Below are 18,325 nucleotides of genomic sequence, written 5' to 3'. Positions count from 1 at the left end.
TTAAATGAAAGATAATGGCTTTTGTAATCATATGGGATTAAAGTAGGAAAATAAACTAGAGAACATCCTTCCTTTATGTAGCCTCACAAACAGGGGCGGCTCTAGAAAATAGGCTGCCCCAGGCAGCGCGGTGTGCTGCGCCGCCCTTCCTCGGTCCCGCGGCGGGTCCCCTCTTCCCGCGGCTCCGGTTGAGCTCCCGCGGCAGGTCCACCGGAGCCCCGGGATGAGCGGACCTGCCGCAGGCATGACTGCGGGAGCTCCACCGGAGCCGCGGGAACAGCGGACCTCCCGCGGGCACGAGCGCCCCCTCCGCAGTCATGCCTGCGGCAGGTCCGGTCGTCTGCGGCTCCGGTGGACCTCCTGCAGGCATGACTGCGGCAGGTCCACCGGCCCAGCCTGCCGCCCCCTAGATTTGGCTGCCCTAGGCAACAGCTTGGTTTGCTGGTGCCTAGAGCCGCCCCTGCTCACAAATTAATGAATAGGGTTTCTCCATCCACCAATACACAGAAGAAAAGATAAAAGGGACAATATTTGATAATATATAGCTGGTGAGATCAGGAGTGCCATTTCATGAATAAACTCTAGTATAACTGATTATAGTAGGTTTTACAGACTATACTTGTCAGGCTCCTTGTGCTTTCATTATTCCACCCACAGTCCTCAAGTCCAAATAATTGTAACTTGTACACTAATGTTGTGTACAAAATCGTTAATGGTATCGTTGGTCTCTTTCCCAGTCTTCTCCATTTTGTGGACAGGAATGTAGGGTGCGGAAGTGACAGATACATACTTGCAAACATCACATTATGAAGAAGAAAAAGAACTAATTTAAAGTAGCTAGCCCTCTCTAGATTCCATGAATCTTTCACACCTAGACTATGAAGGCCAGATCCTCAGCTGGTGTAAATCAACATACTTCTACTGAAGTCAATGGAGCTATAGCCATTTGCAGCCAGTGGGGATCATGATCTTAATCTACACGGTAGTATTTGATTACATGGGACATGCAAGAGCTCATCCTGGACTAGCCTCTCAAGGTAATTCTTTTCTCTTCCCACATTTTATGAAAATAAGAATTTGGAAAGTATTTTAACCCCAAAGTGGAGAAAAAGATCATGGAATAGTTACAACTTCACCATTCAAACACTGGCTTTGTATTTGCCTGTCATATATGTAGTGTGTCCCTCACAGGGCAACCCACTTGTCTCTGGGCAAGTGTGCTTTGTTCTAGGGGACAGTCTTTACAGTTTCAGCAGGACAATGGATCTACCAGCTAAATTTGGGAGCAGACTGAAAATGTGCAGTGCTTCTATGTGAGGAAACTTTCTTCACATCTGGTGTGTGGGTATTAATCCCCCAGGAAACACCTGGTACCTGCTTACACTAATGGGAGCAATGCAAGGAGCCAGTGAAATGCACACAAATGTTAGCTAGGACTACTTAGTACACTGTTGCAAAAATCTCAGTCTTAGGTGAACAAATATTAGCGAGCTTGTATCTGGTTCATTGCTGCAGGAAAAGGACTGCAGTAGTGGAGTTGAAGAGAAGGTGCAGAAAGCAGCAATGGGTTGGAGATCTCTCAGGAACCAGAGTCTCGTATAAGGGTCAGGTTGTGAATTATGGCAGGGGCTCATTCTGTGGTGGCTCTGGGTATGTCCAGAGTAGGGAAAGTGGTTGAGGTCAGCTAATGTGTTGTAGCTTACGCATATCTAACTTCAACCTTTTTCTTCTCAGACATACACACAGGTTTTAGTCTAGATATACACACAGGGACCCAAGGGCTTCCAGGAGATGGTTGGGCCAGGATTTTAGAAGATGTAGCATCTCTCCTTGAGTTGCAACATGAATTCCATGGACTACTGGACTCAGTCTCTTGCTCTCTGGATAGATTACCAGAACACACTATATCACCACTGGGTGTCTTAAGATGCTTGGTAATTCATTTTCAGGACCTCCAGCAGGAATTTGACTCTCTGAGCAAATAGCAAACTATAGCTGTTCAGCCTAGCCTCCCTTTTGAGAATCTTTTCTGGAAATAGCAAAGTTTCCCAAGTAAGTTATGGGAATTGTAACTGCTTCTCCCACAATTCTCTTGGGCTCCCAGATGACTTTTCCAAAGCTACCACAAGCCACTGCTTCTGCGAGCTGTGGAATAGGTATCCAGAAGGCAGTGCAACTTCCATTCTCGATGTAAGTGCTGACTATGTGCCCCAAACATGCTGGCTAGTGTGAACACACTAAACCATTGCTATTTACATGACTGAAATTCTGCTGGTTCAGTTAATTGTATCTAGTGTGGTAGCATCCTAGGAGATTGCAGCTGGGAATTAACTCTTTGTCTGTCGGTGCTCAGGTAGGGTCTCAGTACCCTGTCTCAATGACAGTGCCTGATCCAAAACTCATTCAAATTAGTAGAAGTCTTTCAGGATAAGATCCTAAGGCCACAGGATTAATGCTTATGAACCTGATTTCTTGGCTTTCTCTCACTGTTTCTAAGAAAATATGATTAAGTTCTTCACTGTGGACTCTCCATTTCACACAACAGTGTCCATGCCCCCTTTACAAGATATGCATAACCTTCATGCTCTCTTCAGATAATTGCCACATTCTGCGAGATGCACACTATCCCAGAAATAGTATGCACCCAGTAAACATTGGCTTAATAGAGCCCTCATTCTACACCTTTCCACAGGGAAGGAAAATCTATTCATTTATAGGATTGCTGCAACTTTTTTCAGAGTGCTTTTTAAAAGCTTTTTGTTATTATTATTTTATGGAAAGCTGTTTCAGTAAATGTGAGGTCAGACGAGTGTATTCTTTTCTCACTTCAATGCTGTAGCTGAGGGTTTTGCTTACTTATTATTATTAGAGTTATATTACTGAAATGAGGCAAAAATGTGTTTCTTTTCCTCTGTAGACAGAACATTTTTCTTATCACTGGCAGCTGTAAATTGCCAGCATAATAGATATTGTGGTAGCCCTGAAAATAGCACCTAGGAGCAAATCATCGCAGAGGTGGTTTTCAAATAATGGGGGAAAACATCTGTCCCAGAATCCACAGAGATCACTGGGGAATATATTGTTTGGGTTCCAAGAAAGGGTGTTATTTTCAGTCTTTCAAAACCACCGGGAAAGATAAATGGAGAAAATATTGGGGAAATGAATGAAGGTTTCTATAGTAGGACTCAGGAGACATTGTCTCTGTTCCCTGACATGTTGTATGATCTTGGGAAAGTGACTAGACTTTAAGTCAATGATCCCTCATTAACTATACTAGTGCTAGCGGCTGTTGATATTACAGGAGTTGATTTTACCAACCTTTATAAAATGAGGGAACAAGTCCCATTCTAATTTACCAATTTTACACTGGTGTAACTCCACTGACTTGAGTGGAGTCACCCATGTACTTCACCTGTATGAGAGCAGAATAAGGCCTCTGAAATTAGTCTGAACGTATAAATTAATTTCAGCTGCTTCTCTTAAAGAATAAACTGAATTGGGAATACTGGCATAACAGCCCAGGTCCAGAGGACAGAGTGGAAAGAAACTCACTATGGCAAATGGACTTAAGTAACTCTGAGTATGTCCTTCAAAAATCATTTTCTAGTTTTCTGGCCATATTTTGTTGGGCATCATAATGCTGCTTTGAAAGTGATGGGAATTGTGAGGATCATTTCTCTTTAAGAGCTAGCCTATCACTTTGCTCTCACGCTCTCTCCTTAGCAACTCTGATCAGTGGATGCATTTATCCAGAAAGGTTTTAGTTTTGTTTCTAGGAGCTCTCTCTCCTAGTTAGATTGGGTGTTTACTTCAATAAAGAATCATGCATCTCACATACTGTCTTCGGATTCCTTCATCAAAACACTAAAAAGAACACACCAGAAATGCTCTTAAACAGCTTGGCCTTTGTCATGTACAGTACAGTGCTTTAAAAGGGTTAGATGATGAAACACACTAAAAGCTACTTCTGTTCACACTATACCAGCAACTTCAAAACAGAATTGTTTAAGTAATTTGAAGCAGTTGTCTTTCAAAAGACTGAACACTTGGGAACCAATATGCCTCCACTGTGGCTGATATACCGGGTACTCTATGTAATAGCTGCACTAAACAGAGATGCCATTTCAGTTAATCTCTCTCCATTTTTAGAAAGCATCTTAACACTTTTCTTCAAAGCTGGTTTTTAATAGGACTATAGTTAACCTCCTATTTATTTCCTTCCTCGCTACTCCACTCTTGCACTTTATGAGTTGAGCAATAACTTACGCAAAACATAGTGCACATGCTGAATATGGGCTTTCCAAAGGATCATAACAATCTACTCCCATTGTTAACAAACAAATTATAACAAGAATAAGCATACACCTTCTGAAAGACTTGAACAGGTTTTGTTCAAATGTCCCCAAAAATAAATAAATAAATAAATAATAGTCACCTTCAGAAAATGACCAAACCTAAAATATTTTAGCATGAATGATGAAAGTTACAGAAAATGAGTTACCGAGAACCAAGGATTAACTGTTATGCAGCTTTGGTCAGGGTGGCCATCTTACTAACAAACAAATATTACAAACAGCCATGTGGCTGTGAGTGTGTCATCCCCCACCACAGCAGATTATTTACTTTATGAGCCTAAAATAAAAGTGATGGTAGCCCCAGATTTATAAATACCTTGTTGGACATAACTGGGGTGGAATAATAAGAGCTTTCATTCACCTCTGGGCCATCTGGGCTTCATCTGTGTTTATAAGAGCCTTGCCTTGGCATTCAGCCAGATACAGGGTTTTGATATGCCCAGAGAGGGGCTTCTTGAGTTGTTTTTGCTTACTGGGGATATAGTGGTATCTTCTAGAATCATTTTATTTATGCTAGTAGGGGTTTTGCCTAGAGAGACAGTCCCTGGAGGCAGTTTCTCTTGTGATGTCTTTTTCTAGAGAGAAGCTATTTGCTAGGAACATTTTCCCTTGTTGTCTAGTTGCTTATGTCCTGCAGAGAGGAACTTATTTATAGTATAATATTTTTGTTGGGTTTTCAAGGTGTGTTCTGTTTTTACTTGGTTGGTGATTTACCATTTTCACAAAATAAACACTTCAAACTATACTAGCCATAGCCTTGGGAGTTTATAAGGAGTTTATCCTGCTCCCATTTTGAAAAACATGAGTGGTCTTCTAGCTCTATTGATAAAACTAGATGTTGTAATTATGGTCCATCAGTGTATTTTCAATGGGATATTTTAGTATTTTATTACTATTGAAATAATAAAGGTAACAATGTTGGTGGGTTTGAGATGGAAACATCATTAGTTTAGAGAAACCTGCCCTGTGCTGCGGAAAAGTGGTGTTTGATGCCAGCTGTTATCTCCTACTTTTTTTTCCTGCTTCCATTGAAAAAAGAAGACAAGGGAAAAGTGCTGGATAATAGTACTGCTCAGCACTAGGGTGGAAATGGGTATAAGGAAGATTATGTGTGGCTGAATATGACAGTAAAGCTAAAATTTAATGACTGAGCTTTTGGAAGTTTGAGGAAATTATTCAAATGCATCCACAAAAAGGGAACCTGAGAACACCGTGGACAATTAGCTAACATCAAGTTTCAGCAATTCTCTTCAGTAAATATTTTGCTTTTGGTGTGTGGTCCTTATTTCTGAGAGAAACATTTAGACATTTAAACAGTCATTCTTATTATGCATTTGTATTATGGTTGAAACTACAGATACAATTGAGATCAAGGACCCCATTGTGGTAGAAACTGTTCACATATACTAAAAAAACACTGTCTCTCCCTTCCTCTCCCCGAAGCTAATTGGAAGGATGTCCACACTCCAGAATTGTGTGCTGCACTAGGACGATGGTGGTGTATTGTCTTAAGTAAAAAGAACAGGAGTACTTGTGGCACCTTAGAGACTAACAAATTTATTGTAGCATAAGCTTTCGTGGGCTAAGCTCACTTCATCTCTAAGGTGCCACTAGTACTCCTATTCCTTTTGCGGATACAGACTAACACGGCTACTACTCTGAAATCTGTCTTAAGTAGAGTGTGGAAGGTGCATGTGGAGTAGGAAGAGTTGATCCAGTTTCTCATAGCAGATGAATCTCTCAATGCTGAGTGTTCGTTTTGGACCAGCCCACAAGCACAGAGTGGTGGACTACATGATCTATAATGGACTCAGAACTTTCATAGCAGGAAGGCTACATTCCTGGAGGGAGTGGAGGACAAAAAACCCAAACACACCAATGAATATCATCCCTTTCCCATTTTCTTATAGTTTTGGTTTTATTTTATTTTCATTACTGTAAAATTATGCAAATAACATACAGCACTTGGACTGTCTCTAAAGTTAATGTCTTTAAGCATTTCCAGCGGATCACTATATCATTTCCAGGGATATTTTAATGCAGAAATAACCATTGAAAGACTCTGTTGTATGTTACAATCTATATTGTGAAGTTACACCTGCCAGTATAACTTCCTAGGAATACTTTCCTTTCGCAGACAGACAATAAAGGCATTGCTTTTAATTTAATCAAAAGTGATTTCTGAAATCATCATGCTGTCTACTCATTTCTTAAAATGAGAGACTAATGAAGCTCAATCTGTTTTGCTAATCAAAGAGAAAATTAAGAGGCAACTTGATGAGTCTATAAGTATCTACCCAGGGAAAAGATATTGGATACTAGATGTCTCTTTAGTCTATCAGACAAAGACATAACAAGATCCCATGGCTAGAAGTTAAAGGTAGAAAAATCCAAATGGGAAATATGGCTTACATTTCTAACAGTGATGGTAACTAATGACTGGAACAGCTTACCCTGGGATGTGGTGGACGCTGCATCACATCAGGTCTTTATAGATTGGATGTCTTTATAGAAGATACACAGTGAAATTCTAGCCCCGATACAGTCAATGACAAAACTTCCATTGACTTCAGTAGGCCCAGGATTTCATTCATGCTCAAGTTCAACCACAAACTATTTGGCTTGCTGCAGAAATTACTGGGAGAAATGCTCTGGACTGTGTTACACAGGAGGTCAGACTAGTTAGCATAATAATCCCTTTGCCCATAAACTATATCAGTCTATGAATACCTGATTTAAAACCCATGGCATTCTCATAAGTAGAGCTGAGTGGGAAATAGTTTATTGGTCCCGTGAAATTTTTTGAGATTTACATTTATTCCCCATTCTGCATCAAGATGCAACTCAGACTTTGTGAAATTTTTTGAGGTGCAAAGGTTCCTGCCCCCAAGACAGTCAGCTGGTTGGGGCACTCACTTCAGATAGGGATGTTCAAGTCCCCACTCTGCCTGATTCAGACCAGGGACTTGAATCTGGGTCTCCCAGGTCCCAGCCCTAACCACCAGACTATTGGCTACTCTGGAATGGGTTTCTCTCCCAGGGCCGGTGCAACTATTTAGGTGACCTAGGCGGTCGCCTAGGGCACTGGCGTTTGGGGGGCACCATTTTCTTCGGGGAGTGACCGCGGCGGCCTGATCTTTGGCTGCCCCGGTCGCCACCAGCATTTAGGTGGAGGGAGCTGGGCAGGGGCGTGCGGGGAGGGCCGCCTGCAGCAAGTAAGGAGTGGGGCAGCACGCAGGGGAACTCCCTGTCCCAGCTCACCCCTGCCTCACCTCCTCCCCAAGCATGCCATGGCCGCTTCACTTCTCCCGCCTCCCAGGTTTGCAGCACCTAAGCTGATTGGCGCCACAAGGCTGCGAGGCGGGAGAAATGAAGCAGCCATGGCGTGCTCGGGGAGGAGGCGGGGCAGGGGTGAGCTGCCAATCAGCTTAGGCACCGCAAGCCTGGGAGACGAGAGAAGTGAAGCAGCGACGGCGTGCTCGGGGTGCTCATGCTCGTGTGCGGAGCAGGGGTGAGCTGGGGTGGGGGGGTGCCTCAGGGTGGGGGGGTAGGGAGCTGCCGCAAGGGGGGGTGCCTCAGGGCAGGGGGGGAACTGCCGTGGCGGGGGAAGCCTCAGGGTGGTGGTGCGGGGGAGGGAGGCGCAAGGTGGAAGTTTTGCCTAGGGCACGAAACATCCTTGCACCAGCCCTGTTCTCTCCTATTGGAGCTGTACCACATTGTGTAAAATTTTAAATGTGTACTGGTTCATGGGCTTGAACCAGAGTTTCCTATATCTTACAGGAACACCCTAACCACCAGGCTATAGAGCCAAAGAGCAAACAAGAGACTGTGTCTGCAGTCTGGTGCTCTAAATCAGGAACTTGAACCTGGTTCTCCTACATCCCATGTGAGTGCGCTAACCATTGGCTACTGGGGAGAAAAGAATTTGCTCTCTTTTGCTTTGACTGGAAATTCCATTCTGGACCTGAGATACATTTCCTGATAAAAGTTTCATTGAAATGGGTACATTCCCACAAAATGATTTGATTTTGATGAATTGACGTGTTTCATCAAAAAATTCCCAACCAGCTGTAAGTGTAAGTGAGGTTCATACTAACGGCCACATACAGCACATCAACTTCTAAATAAAGCAAATAGCTACAATGGACAATAGCACAAATAACAGTAGATGCTTGTTGCTACAATTGTCCTGTGAACTTGAAAGTCCCAAAGTCCATATTCTATTTTCATTGCACACTAAAGAAAAGCATGTACTTAAATAGATAAGAATGGGACTATGTTGTTTTTCCTACTTGCACAATACCATACATGTAGTATACAGGCTATACTTTCATTAACTCTATAGTATAATTAATGATTTTGCTGCTAGAAGCTCCCCTGTGAACAAATGCTAGAGTACAAGCAACAGTCTATTAAATTATTTAATACCATAAGTGTAAACATAGCTTCATCAGCATTTTCTCCAGTTTTATGTGAATCTGAGACGGACACTGATTGCATCATGCCCTCAAGTTATTTTAAAAGATTTTTTTCCTCAGTAAAGGATCTAACTTAGGAGTCTTTCTAGCAATTACATTTTTGCCCCCGAAAAAGGACAATTATTATTTTGTAAGTATTTTAAGCCATAAAACATGTTTGATTAAACCTCAAAGTTAGGGGATTGAGATTGTTCTTTTGAGAAGTTAATAAGAACATAAGAATGGCCAAAGTGGCTCAGACCAATACTCCATCTAGCCCAGTATCCTGTCTTCTGACAATGGCCAATGCTAGCTGCTTCAGAGGGAATGAACAAAATAGACAATCACTGAGTGAGCTTTCTCTGGTTGTCTACTCCCAGATTCTGGCAAACAGAGGCTAGGGGCACTCAGAGCAGGGGACTGTATCCCTGGAAATCTTGGCTAATAGCCTATCTAGTTCTTTTTTAAAAAAACCCAGTTATGGTCTTGGCCTTCACAACATCCCCTGGCAACGAGTTCCACAGGTTGACTCTGTGCTGTGTGTTTTAAACCTGTGGCCTATTGATTTCATTGGGTGACCCTTGGCTCTTGTGTTATGAGAAGGAGTAAATAACACTTCCTTATTCACTTTCTCAACACCAGTCACAATTTTATAGACCTCTGTTATATCCCCTTTTAGTCATCTCTTTTCCAAGCTGAAAAGTCCCAGTCTTTTTAATCTCTCCTCATATGGAAGCTGTTCCATACCCTTAATCCTTTTTGTTGCCCTTCTCTGTACCTTTCCCAATTCTAATATAAAAAATAAATATGATATAATAATGATGCTGTTAAATCAAGGTGGTGGCATTAAAATATGCCTAATAATGCCTTACCTTGAAAGCAAGCATGTCCCCCAGTTACATAAAGATAAGACGATCACCCAGCTTCAAACAAAGATCCCAAGAGATTCTTTGACAGAAGAGTAGTGAAGTGTAAGTGAGTGGCCTGGTAAATGAGGCTAGCCTAGAGAGAACATTGGGGCAAGATCAGAACATTAGAGCAGAATAAAAAGAGCCTGGGTGACAGAGGGCTAAAAAGAGAGAGACGCCAGGAAGCCCAAGTTTGATGATTACCTACTCTAAAATTCCTTTAAAAAACAGCTCCATTTGGCCAGAAAGTTTTCATGTTTATTCTTAAATCAGAGGATAATTCTGGGAAGGTGGGGAGTTTGAGATGTTTAAGGATTTTCCATTTTTTAAATTCTTTGGTCCGATCATAACTCTAAAGGGATCTTGCTAAAAATTTTATGAAGTCTGTCTGCATCTCTGTTTGCAATACATCAATCACAGTTGTCTCGGGCACCAAATTCAAGAATAAGGCTTTAGTATTGACCTACTGGGACTATATTTTCTGTTCCATGGGGAGGGGGTGGCGGGTTCTGTAGTTTTTCTTTCTTCTGGGGCAATACATGAGAAGGGAAGAAGACTTACAGGTCAAAAGATCACTGCTTCTGTCTCCAGTGAAAACTCTGGCATAGAGTTCCATTTATCTTTTTGGAATCTCTAATCCTGTGCTTACTACTACAGAGATTGCAGGACTTGTAAATGCAGACTGCCATATTGCAAACTACATAAGCTTCATGCTGTCTGCCATTTCTCTTCCACTCGCCAGATGCTGCCAATAGGCATTGTAAACTCTAAGCTTGTGGGGGGTTGCTAGACAGCTTATAATGTCTATGGGTGAAAACCGTGCCCTATACTGCAGAGCTTTAAAAGGTATATCTACACTGCAATTAGAGGTATGACTGCAGCTCATGTAGGCATACCCACACTAGCTTCAATCTAGCTTGTGTAGCCAAAAATAACAGTTAAACTGAAGCAGCGTGGGCCAAGCCCACCTCAAACCCTGGGTATGTACAAGTGCCTCAAATGACAAATGGGAGTTTTGGGCACATGAGGACTGCAGAATTGGGTGGTAAATCACATTCCCAGGTAAGCAGCGACACATGCTTCTGAAAGCCATGTTTCTGTGTCATTACAACCAGTCTGACACGAGGTCACTGTGATTTAATGTATTTATTGCTATTGGCAATTACAGGGTTTTTTGTTTCTTTCTCTTTTTCATTCCAACCACACAGGCATGTGTGCCACAAAGAAAGATTCCCAGCCCCATCAGACATTGATAATGTACCATTTCCTACTCTGCTATTTGAAATCCATTGTGTAACTCAGAAAAATAATACACATGAGAACTATATAATAAATATAAGAGAAAGGTAATTTAGAAATTACCTCGAACACACAAGCAGTGTAGTGCAATGTTTCTAACTCACCCTTGCAGCCGTGGTAGGGACATCCTCACTTAGTTACAGTGAGAACATGTAGGAAAATGTTATTGTGCTAGAAAAGTGTAGTATCAAAGCAGACAACTTAAGGTTAGCAACAATCTGCCAGAGGAAAGCTGCTCATCCTGATTTTTAATAAAATCTGAACCTATCAGATGAAGAATCATTTGTCTGCTGCCTCCTTTCCTTCCTGCACACAGATCGTTTTGTTCTTTGCTAGAAACCTTTTGCAGTTATGTAATGGTAAGGCCTGCCAGAATGATCTCTGCTCATAATTAACACTGTGCTCCAGGCTCAAGCACCTTTTACAGTCTGATTGAACTTGTTAAACATCTGCTGGGGATCTCCAGTGCTGAAGTACTTTGTTCTCTTAGGCCTAAGAGGGAACAAAGGCTGCAAAAAAAGAGTTTCTTACTGTGTGGGAACATAACAGAGAACAGACTTATAGGTCTGCTGAAAGGCATGTTTTCTCCCTGGTAAATACTTCATGAGGTGAAGTTTTGTTTAAAATAACCTTCTGCTCCAGTGTGCTGAGATGCTTTTACTTTTTCACAAATAGGATCATTTAAAGTGCTGAGTTATAATTTATCAATTTGTAATGAGGGAACTGCTGGGGTGTTGTGAGACTTGATTAATTTCAGTCTGGAAAATGAAAAGTGTTCTGAGATCTTCAGTGTAAGGCACTATGGAAGTGCAAAGTGTTGCGAAGAAAGTGAGACTGTCACTGCATTGCCTTGGCACTTACAAGCTAGTGATTAAAAAACAAAACACAGCATAAAGCATTCACTTGTGGCTCATTGGTGCCAAACACCAATATGTTCCCAGTGTAAGGTTTGGGATTTGTCAGCGAGAAGACAGAGGTGCTAGTCGAGTTGGGCAAAATGTTTCACCCAAAACTTTTCTAGGCAAAAAGGCAGATTCAGCAACACCAAAATGTTTTGCGAATTCATGGCAGTTTTACTAGATTGAGTGTTTAGAATCCCTCCTCTCAAATGCAGAAAAAAATCAAAACAGTTTGCATCAACATTTTTCATTTGAAGTGACTTTGCATTTCCATTTCCTTTCATTTTATTTAAAAAAAATCAAAACCATTTTAAAATGCTTGAAATCAAAATGAAATATTTATTATTTTGTTGAAACAAAATGTTTTGTTTGACCTGAAATGAACATTTTTTTATTTTTCAATTCACCCAAAAATGTTAATGTTTTTGTTTTTGTCTGACTGGATTTTTTTTTTAACTTTTTGGACCAAAAAATTCATTATTTGTGGAGCTGTAGGTGCTAATATTATGGATAGTCTTGTATCTCCCTAAGGCCATAATGCTGAAGTAAGCTGTGAATAGGCCTCCCCCAACTAATGTTACTGGGACTCTGTGCAGGTATAGGAGTTTGTCTCAATGACATATTCAGAGTAGCAGCCGTGTTAGTCTGTATCCGCAAAAAGAACAGGAGTACTTGTGGCACCTTAGAGACTAACAAATTTCTTTGAGCATAAGCTTTCGTAGGCTACACCAGCAATGCCGCTCTGCCATGTACATTGGCCAAACTGGACAGTCTGTACGCAAAAGAATAAATGGACACAAATCTGACATCAGGAATCATAACATTAAAAAACCAGTAGGGGAACACTTCAACCTCTCCGGCCATTCAGTAACGGATTTAAAGGTGGCAATTTTGCAACAGAAAAACTTCAACAGACTCCAATGAGAAACTGCTGAACTTGAATTGATATGCAAACTAGATACTATCAATTTAGGCTTAAATAGAGACTGGGAATGGCTGAGCCATTACACACATTGAATCTATTTCCCCCATGTTAAGTATCTTGTCAAACTGTCTTAAATGGGCTTGATTATCTTGATTATCACTACAAAAGTTTTTTTTCTCCTACTGACAGCAGCTCATCTTAATTAATTAGCCTCTTAGAGTTGGTTGGGCAACTCCCACCTTTTCATGTTCTCTGTATGTATATATCTCCTCACTATATGTTCCATTCTATGCATCCAATGAAGTGGGCTGTAGCCCATGAAAGCTTATGCTCAAATAAATTTGTTAGTCTCTAAGGTGCCACAAGTACTCCTGTTCTTCTTTCAATGAAGTATGTTACAGGATTGGGGCTTAAAACAAGTAGGGTAACATTAGCATTTTCCATATTTAATCTCTTCACTTTAAAAATTAATATTTAGGTGACAATATTTTGGAAACATTGCTTATCAGACACCCCACTGGTCTCTCATACCCAAGAATTCATTAGTTATTTTAAGTATTAACATGTATGTCCACAGGGTTGTTGTAGAATCTCCCACTCTGTCTTCCCTTTACACATACGTGGCTATAATTTCATTAGTTGTTTTAGGCACTATCTCAATATTTCTTTCCTAATGGTGCAGCTTACCTCTAGATAATGTCCAATACTTTATTTAATTGATTTGATCTTTTAGTTCCATATTGAGAAAACAAAATATGGTCTTAAATTGAATAGAAAGGCCACAATTCAGTAATCAGCTGATGACATGAGCTGTAAGAGTGTAGCTCATGAATGACAGTGGAAAACTAAGATTAAATTATAGTCTCTTTTCATTTGCAATATGGTTGTTTCCACATATATTTAGTATTGCTTAGCCCCATTTAGAATCCTTGTGTGAGATCCTCTACTGGTGTAAATGATGTAGACTCAGTGACGTCAAAGGAACTCCATCAATTTAAGCCAGCTAAAGATCTGGCCCACATGATTTTTTAATACAAACTAATTTCCCTGCCTTGGGATAGGAGTAGAGAGATAACTACTCTACAGCCAATCTTCATTTTATTTTCTTGAAAGATGCTCCTATATCACTCTGATAAACATGGTATACATGCATTCAGATAGACTAGATAGGAGGGACCGCATTCAGTGGAGTTACTCCTTATTGACACCAGTGTAAATCAGAGAAGAATCAAGATCTTTTAGCATGATTTTCAGAAGTGATGAGCACCCATAATTCCTATTTAAGAAAATGAGATCTGTGAGTACTCAGCAGCACCTTTGAAAATCAGGCCATTTGTGTCTCAACTTCCTTATCTGTAAAGTAGGGTAATAATACTCACTAGAGCTGATCAACATTTTTGTGATAGAAATGTGTTCATTTCAACAAGATTTTGTTTAGAAAAAAAATTGAAAAAAAAGCCATCATTCTGTTTCAACATTTCAAGGGAGAACATTTATTTCATTTTGAAATTACTTTTATTTTACATTATATAGAAAACAGTCAATTATATTAGAGAGACAAGGTGGGTGACATAATATCTTTTTATTGCTGTTGGACAGAGCTCTTTTTCTGGTCCTCTTGGGACCAATATGGCTATAAAAATACTGCAATTTATCAGACACATAGATGAAAAATATTTGTTGGGGAAGAGCCAACATGGCTTTTGTAAAGGAAAATGAAGTATTTTGAAAAAATTCATTTAATAGGAAATTTCAAAGTTTTACATTTTTGTTCCAATTTGGAATGAAAACAAATTTCAAAATCATGGAATTTCCCACAAGACAGAATTTCCAGTTCCTGCACATCTCTAATACTTACCCATCTCACAGGAGTATTGTGTAAAGTATTCTGAGATGCTCAGATAACGCATGACATAAAAATGTGCCATGTCACTGTAACAGGCTTCTGCACTTCGATAGGCTGTTCACATAGTTAATCTTGGCCACCTTGCAAATGAGAGGGGCAATCAGCATCACCTAGTTTTATCAGCGTTTAACTGATGAGGGGAAAAAAAGAAAAGTTGTACCCATCCATATTTTCATTTTTGATAGGCAGGACTCAAGTGCAGATGGCTAAGATAAGGAAAAGTTTGAGACATAGATCTGTGTTTTGTCTGCATAGCAATGGAAGCTATGCCTGGTGTTTATTAAGTCATTTTTCTATTGGTGACACAAGCTGTAAATAATAGAAGGACTTGAAACAGCGGGTGGTATCCCATAGGTATTTTTTTAGCAAAAATAAAACTATGTCCATAGAAACAATGCATAGATCAGAAAACAAGTACAGAGAAGGCACAGCATTATTAACCACTATTCATGTGTTACCAGTATGAAATATTTGTAAGAGCATCAAAACAAAACCATTAGTCACTGATGAAACCATTAGTATAAATGATAATGTCCGTTATTTAAAGTCCTTATAACCATTTCCAGAATGCCAGTAATGAGGGCGCTTAAGGGGATATTTCCAGACAAACCCACACAAAGAGCTCTTTAACTGCTTTAAGTGCAGAACTGCAGCAGAACCCTTGCCAAAGCCAAACCAAATTCAGTGTGTGTGCACAAAATGGGCACACACACGTACTGCACACATATCACTCTTCTCAGTGACTCTTATGACCTCGATATAATTTCTGAAGGGAGCCATGTCAAATAATCATACATATATTCCTCCCATGGTTAGAGAAACCAATAGCTTCTTTTGAAATTGCAATGACAATAGTTAATTAGTTAATGGCCTGAGCTGGTTTTAATGCTCTTTTCAGCAGGTTTATAAGACAGTGCAGACCATGAGAATCTGGTTTATCCTTCATTTTTAACTAGTTTAAAGTTTGGTTTATCTGGTTTTAGAAGCGATTAGAATTTTCGGGGATATTCCACAGTGTAGACCAGGCTGAACTGTCTCTTATCAACTGATTAGAGCTGGGTGAAATTTTTCAACCAAAGGTTTTTTTTGGCAAAATATACAGATTAGGTGGCTCCAAAATGTTGTTTTTAGGCATCATGTCGGTTACACCAAATTGTTCATTGAGAAAAACAAATTCTAAAATAATTAAAACATTTCATTTTGACATTTTCAAAATGAAACATTTTGATTTTCTTGGTTCAAATTGACTTTTTGTTTTTATATTTCCTTTAATTATTTAAAATATTCAAAATCATTAAAAATGCTTGAAGTCAAAACAAAATATTTCATTTGACCTGAGACTTTAAAATTGCCATTAAATCAAGAAAATCAGTTGCCCAACTCCAACTGTAACACTACAGCTTATACTTGTCAATAATTTGCCTGCAGTAGGCATGACATACCATTTTTAATTTTTATTTATGTCATTCAAAGGACAAGAAAAAATGAGAAGGTGAAGGAGACCAGGACGCTATAATGAAAATACCACAAAACTTTCCTTAATACATCATCATAATTACAGTCGTGGCTCAAGACTCTCTCATGTGCTGCACAGTTGAGGAAAAAATGTTCTTATTGTGTTTGAGAAAGTATCTCTCTCAGGCTGCTGACAGTGAAATTCAAGCATGGTACCTCAGGAAAAGCGCAAGGATTAGAAACAAGGCAAGACAAATTATCAGATTAGCTATAGAAGATCCAGACTTTCTTCCACTATTTCCTCCTTAAAATGGCAAGATAAAAGAAAACAACATGATCTTCATTAGCAGACAGTCTCTATTTGAATAGATCTGAATGTTTAAAATAATCCTTTTTCATCTCTTCTGCTTTGGACTATTCTAGTTAAAGCCACACCTTCAAACACAAGCCCCTCCAAAATATCTATTTTTAAAAGAGCTACAAAATTAAGTACAGTTGCTTAACTAACTACAGTGTCATGGTACAATTCAAAGTAATATTTGTTTAAAAAGAACCATAAGCAAATAAAATATATCGTGATGAGTTTTAATTGGTCAAATTAACGGGGCATTTTCCTATCAAATGATGGTCACAAATTAGGTAGGGCATTTGCTCAAATACCATTAGTCTTCATCAGACTGATATCCTCTAACCTGTGCTCCTTTTAAAATGGGAAATGATTGACATATCTAACTGCAACTCAAATCTACATTTAAATAACATGTATAAAACTAATGATAGTATCTCTAAAGATACGAATACATCATTGGCTGAATATTGAATATCAGTTTCTATCAAGCTGATTGTCATGGGCTGCCAATCAATTACCAGATCACATTGCAATACTTTTATAATCCAAGAGAGTGGAACATTTCAAACAATGATGAACAGCACCTGTAATTCAAGGCAAATAATCTGTATCAAAGAATGAATAAGAAAAAATTATTATCAAAGAATAATGCAAATCACAGCATTAAATAGATGGAGCTAATTTGGTGTCTGCAGTGTACAAAGAGTTAAACTATCTAGTCTGTCAGCTGTTAAAATTAACATTCTAGACAGGAATTAAAAAATGTACAGTGCAAGTGTTTAGAGACAGTATATCTATCTCAACCCAGGGGAGCAAGTTAGGTTCTATGTTAGGGACACAAGGGTTCCCTTGTGGTCAATCAGCTCTCAGACTGAACTGGGTCTGAGCTGTGAGGGCCTGATTTTCAGGAGTGCTGACCACCTGCAGGTCTCATTGACTTCAGTTATTGTGGGTTCTCCGAGCCTCTGATACTCATGGTGTGTGCACTCCTCAGCTTTTGCACAAGGTCCCAAGGTTATGCTGTGCCTGCATGGGCTTCTGGTTCTCTTCAGGGCTGTGCCCTCTGTTTCTCAAATCTGGTACTGGATTAGATGATACTTCTAATCAATATCTTCATTAAGTGCCAGATAGTTTGGACATGAAGCCAATCTCAGACATGGAATGAATCCCTTTCACTTGCTGTTGCTCTTTCCTCCTAAACTGGCCTGTGGGTTTAATGGGGCGATGAAATAGAGAAAAAGGAGGTTCTGAAGGTGAGAGGGGGCCCAGGCCAATGCTACTGAGAGTTGAGGGTTTGTGTAGGTAGCACGATTGATTGAGAGAAATGTGTGAGTATTGATTGGACAGCCCTGCTCCTTGGAGAACTGAAGGAAGCCATTACAATGTATCCACATAGCTGGTGAAGGACATGAGCATCCCTTGTGGTTTTAGGCTTTTATCAAGGGAGATAGCTCTATGCAATAGTGAAATCACCTTGGCTTGTTTTAAAGAAATTCTGTGAGCTCTTTGCAGCACACCACTTAAATACATCCTCCTTAAACCTCAGTGCAGTCACAGGTAGAGCTAGACAAAAGTTTTTGCCTGAAACCTTTTTTCATAGAAAATTGCAGACTTGGCAATATTAGAATATTATCATAGAATTGTAGGAATGGAAGGAACCTCGAGAGGTCATCTAGTCCAGTCCCCTGCACTCATGGCAGGACTAAGTATTATCTAGACCAGTGGCTCTCAACCTTTCCAGACTACTGTATCCCTTTCAGGAGTCTGATTTG

General features: G+C 39.9%; 1 long non-coding RNA gene across 1 annotated transcript in view; it reads left to right on the top strand.

Moving 5' to 3' along the window:
* LOC120396566 overlaps positions 1–16,648 on the top strand; it is a 48,782-nt gene extending 32,134 nt beyond the window's left edge. Inside the window, exon 4 of the long non-coding RNA XR_005593230.1 lies at positions 16,223–16,648. This is a non-coding gene — a long non-coding RNA (uncharacterized LOC120396566). The remainder of the gene's footprint in view (positions 1–16,222) is intronic.
* The last annotated feature ends 1,677 nt before the right edge of the window (positions 16,649–18,325 follow it).

This window comes from Mauremys reevesii, linkage group 2, assembly GCF_016161935.1.
Source record: "Mauremys reevesii isolate NIE-2019 linkage group 2, ASM1616193v1, whole genome shotgun sequence".
NCBI lineage: Eukaryota > Metazoa > Chordata > Testudines > Geoemydidae > Mauremys > Mauremys reevesii.
Note: the sequence above shows the minus strand (reverse complement) of the source record. Positions and strands in the feature narration are given on the sequence as shown.